Source organism: Maylandia zebra, linkage group LG23 (assembly GCF_041146795.1).
Source record: "Maylandia zebra isolate NMK-2024a linkage group LG23, Mzebra_GT3a, whole genome shotgun sequence".
In the NCBI taxonomy this organism is placed as follows: Eukaryota; Metazoa; Chordata; class Actinopteri; order Cichliformes; family Cichlidae; genus Maylandia; species Maylandia zebra.
The window spans coordinates 33,993,714-33,998,974 of record NC_135188.1 but is presented as its reverse complement, the minus strand read 5'-3'; positions in this window follow the sequence as shown (position 1 = coordinate 33,998,974).

Here is a 5,261-nt window from a genome sequence, read left to right as displayed (position 1 = left end):
GGCAGACTTTTAGGCTTGATGCCCTTTCTTATGCAACCCTGTGTTGATGGCAAAGAGGGGATTACAAGTACAGAAACACAATCTCGAAACATCTATCAGCTGATGCAGTCATAAAAAATGACCTGCCCTCAGGAAAATAAGACTTGAAATGGTTCTGTTTCATCTGGTTTTCACATGTCTCGGTTATATCAGAGGGCTCAATAATGCTGGCTGCCATCCCTATTTATTACTGGATAGCCTGCTGACTGGGCAGCATGATTGTGCAGTCATCTCACAGCAAGAAGTTCCCTTAAATCCAGTCTGGTGCCCATCTGTGTGGAGTTTACGTTCTCCGGGTACTCGGAGTCAAACTCATCCAATGTTCAGTTTTAGACAAGGGGTAGATGATCTATGGCAGACCTTCCCAAAGTGTGGGGCCCGCCCCCTGGGGGGTGGGGGTGGGGGGGTGGGGTGGGGTGGGGGGGACGCAGAGCCATGGCAGGGGGGGCGCGGGATGAAAAGGGGGAAAAAAACCCCAAAACGCTTGGACACTGCTAGCACGGCCGCCTACAGAAACGCAAAGCAGGAGATGAAGCATCGCTGAATATGTTTCCAAACCAACTTCATTCTAAGCCAAAGACTAGAAAATATAGTGAAGCATATCTTCCCTTTGGCTTCACCTGCACAAGTGCCGAGGTAGGTCTCCCCTGCAGGATTGGTTTTCCCTTCGTCAGAAGCAGCGCTGGGCTGTTTAAATCATGGACAAACACTATCCCACATTCTTGATTTTTAGTTCACAAACACTTCTTGTAATGACTAACTACTCCTGACATTTTGGAAATATACATACTATACTATACTTTATACAGTAAAGTTACAGTGGGATACAAATAATATCAGGCTGATCCTGCCACGATTTGTCCCCCCTGTTCAAATCCCGGACAAACAGTATCCCACAGCTGTTTATGTTTTTAAACCTATTTTGCACAGAGAGGCATTTTTTGAAAAATGTATTGATAGCAATGTTGACTATTATTACACAGGAAAAAAACAACTACATGTAAAATAATCACATCGTGATGCCTCTGTCTTTGTAAATGGAGGGACAGTAACTGCATGTGTATATGTAAGTGTGTAAAACCTGCAGATAGTCAGATTAACAGTAACAGTATTTCGTCTCTATCTGCCATTCTGCAATTCATCTCATGTAAACAATAACGTGGTGCACAGCGTGACGTGAAAAAAGGCACATAAATTTGACGTTGCGTGACGAACTCTGTATTCCTCGTCCACACGTAAAAGAGTTAGTAGTATTTTCTTACTACCTGTAATTTATTGCAGATTACTTGTATTTGCTTAATTGTTTACTAAATGTTTGAGGTGTGAAATAAACCGCAATGGAGCAAAATATGGGTGTGTGTGGTTGGAGGATGGAGGGATGTGCGTGCTTGTAAAACAAAGGGGGGCCCAGCAAAAAAAGTTTGGGAACCACTGATCTATGGTAACAATGTGCCAAATACTGTCAGGAAATACAAAATTGCATGAATTGGTTAAGAGGTAAAATATCATCCGTGCTCCAACACAAAGAAATGCTCTGCTTTCTCCAGCACTTGGCAGCCACACAATACACCTTTTAGCACCCACTGGATTAGCTGACAAAAGTTCTATTATGTGTGTGCGCGTGTGTGCGCGTGTGCGCGTGTTTGAGTTCAGAACAGGGAAGCAAAAGAAGTGTTTGTCAGTGGCACAGAGAAGAAAGTCTGGCTGGCAGCTACTCTCTAAAGCTTTTCACAAAGATTTTCAGAAGGAACACCCTAATACAGAATATTTGATACACCCCCCCCCCCCCCCCCCCCCCCCGCCCCCCCCATTCTTTGTCTCGACCAGAGAAGAAAAACATCGCCATCCATGAGCAGTATTTTTTTTTTGTTGCCTGTCAGCAAGTACTCAGACATGCCTAGAATTGGTAACACATCCCAAGTTCAACTCCAGGGGAATCTGGGAGCTGTTTTATTTGATTAGGAGATCCAATCTGATGGAATTTTGAGACAATTAATAGTTGAGAGTTACATCAGGTTTAAATTTATCCATGCTTATCCAACCTTAGATTGCAGAGGCTTGGAACCAGTCCCAGCTGTCATAGGCTGTGAGTCAAGGTACACATTTGTTACCAGTCTATCACAGGGCCGACACATACAGACAAATTAAAGTGGGCCAGTATAACAGTGGGAAGAGGACAGTTCAATAAAATGTCTTAGTGTTTGTTAATTACTGAGTGCAGGTTTGAAATATTTGTTAATGGGAGAACAGATGTAGTCTAAGGAGCTTGGTAGGAAAAGCATCTGGACTTCTTTAAGTTGCTTGAAGACGTTTCACCGAGAAGCTTCTTCAGAACAACGGTCAAATGGTGGAGTCCCAGATTTAAGCCCTATGGGAGTGTCCCCCAAGAGGGACATGGGCCCCCTATTGATCCTCTACCTAATCACACAAGCCAAGGTGTGAAAATGGGTGTAGGTCACAATCAGCCAAGGTAGAGGATCAATAGGGGGTCCACGTCACTCTTAACTTAAAGAGGTCCAGATGCTTTTCTTTCCAAGCTCCTTATTATACAAGGTGTGAAATATTGACTGTATCTGTCCTTGGGCAGTGGAGCTGAATATTAGAGAACGTAGACGTAGAGGGTGGTCAGCATTATCTGTGATTGATAACAGTTTGTTTAGTGACCTTCACAACTGATAGAAAATCTCTGACATTTTGCTTTCCACATCGAAGGATCTCATTTTCCAAAGGAAATAGAGCACACTCATCCTTTCTGTATATAGTCTCTGTGCTGGTCTTCCACTTACGCCTGTTGATGATGTGGACAATCAGGTACTTCTCCTCCATCACATCAACATCCTGTTCCAGGATAAACATGGGTCACGCAGCTTTCCTCTTCCTTCTCAAGTTAAGCACTATCGCTCTGATATTATTCACATTCAGGAGTTGGTGAGTCCTTCCAGAACACCCCGCAACATCATCATTAGTGCTCTGTACTCTTCCTGTTGCCCATCATTAATACATCAAAGCACAGCAGAATCATTAGGGTATTAGTGTAGGTAATGACTGAAAGTAAGATTTACACGATGAACAGAAGTGGAGACAGCACAGTCACCTGCAAAGCTCCTCTACTGCACATGACCGTTTATAATCAGTAAAACTTGTGCATGCAACAGGTGATGCAGCTACTGTATTGAGTAGCTAGCTCAATCTACATAGTCTACATATCTCAGTCTATACGTTAACCAAGTGCTGTGTATCCTGTTTGCTAGGGTAGAAAAAGTAATTACAATGAATTGAAAGCCCCAAGATTCCAGCTGTTAGCTCCATGTTAGCCATAATTCTTGACATTTTTATGAGCTGCCTTAAATATTATAGACACCTGAAATAAAAGTAGTCATATAAATAGTATTTATATAAAAAACAAAACAATTATACTAATTATAATAATAATACAAGTAGTTACAAATTTGTTGTTTAAATTCATATGCACATGTATTAGCTTCTTGCTGTGGGAAGCTAACCTTGCGGGATATTGTTGCTGTGAGGCAACACTGCTAACCACCATGCAACTGTTCTGCGAGATAGGTGATATTCCCCAATAAAATACAGCTATCTGTCCTCACTTCGCTCTCAGTGTCACTACAAAGGCTCTGTAGTACTGGTGAGTATTCCAGCTATATTTTCTTTAGCTGTTTAAATCATGGGCAGCACGGTGGCACGGTGGTTAGCACTGTTGCCACACAGCAAGAAGGTCCTGAGTTCAATTCCACCATCAGGCCAGGGTCTTTCTGTGTGGAGTTTGCATGTTCTCCCCGTGTCTGCGTGGGTTCCCTCCGGGTACTCCGGCTTCCTCCCACCGTCCAAAGACATGCAGTTTGTGGGGATAGGTTAATTGGATAATCCAAATTGCCACTAGGTGTGAATCTGTGAGTGAATGTGAGTATGAATGGTTGTCTGTCCTTGTGTGTTAGCCTTGCGACAGACTGGCGACCTGTCCAGGGTGTACCCCGCCTCTCGCCCTATGACAGCTGGGATTGGCTCCAGCGCCCCCCGCGACCCTGGAAAGGATAAGCGGTAGCGGATGGATGGATGTTTAAATCATATTTTGGGGTTTTAAATGATGATGATGATGTTTTCTCTCCCTTTCCATCAATGAAAATATAGCAAAAAAACCCCCAAAAACTTCTTCCCAAAAATTATACAAATATAGCCAACAATATTTTTAAAGGCTGATTTTTTCAGTCCTTTAAACAAATCAAGATTTGAAGTGATGTCTGTAAAATGATCCTAGGAGACATCAGCAGTCAAAGGCTGACTCTACGCAGACTTCCTGGATCTTTTGCAGAACTTACAAACAAAGCCAATCAAAGACAGCGCGGCCTGAACGTCAAGCATCGATTAATGGCAATGCTTTTTGGAAATTACTCAACTTCTCTTCAGTGGGACAACAGTTCAACCACAAAGTGTGCTGAGGTCACTTGCACTTCAGCTACTGAAGCAATGACTTGAGAGTTTCGCTGTTGATATACTGACTCTCCTACTCTCTGAGACATTCAGCTCATCCAGCCTAATTACATTTTGGCCCTGTATCTTACAGGTTTCTCAGTTTTGATTTGACGCAGAGCTGAGACACAGTTGTGACATTGCACTTATTTCACACCCAAGGATCCACCGTATCACACCTGTATTCAGAGTTTAAAGTTTTTCCCATGTCACTCAGTTAGCCAATTCCAAATCCTTTTAGGCCACTTACAAAGCCCTGGGACTGTCTACCTTTGACTAATTCTGGGATCTTTACTCCCTTCATAAACCAAGTTGTCATCACATTGGCATGTCAGTGCACTGAGGGAGACCCACAGCGTGAGTACATGCATGTTGTCTTTACTTATGCATGTCCATGTCATGTCCTTGTGTTACAGAAATCACTGTGGGGTCACCGTCCCAAACAGCATAGTGATTTAAGAATGTGTGGGAGAGGGATGCTGTCCAAGATCTGTTAAGTGAACTTTTACTGCTCCCACGTATACAGGGAGGCTGCTTTTTTTTTGCTTCCTTTGTGCCTTTATTTTGCAGCATAATTTCGGTCAGTCCTTAAACAGTGTCTTGTGGAGACCAACAAAAAATAATTTGCTTGCTCAAAAAATATGTATTAGATAACCAAAGCTAACATTGTGATGACTAAATGTAAGTTTATATTCAACCAGTATATTTATAGACTACTATCATCCTGTCCAGGGTTT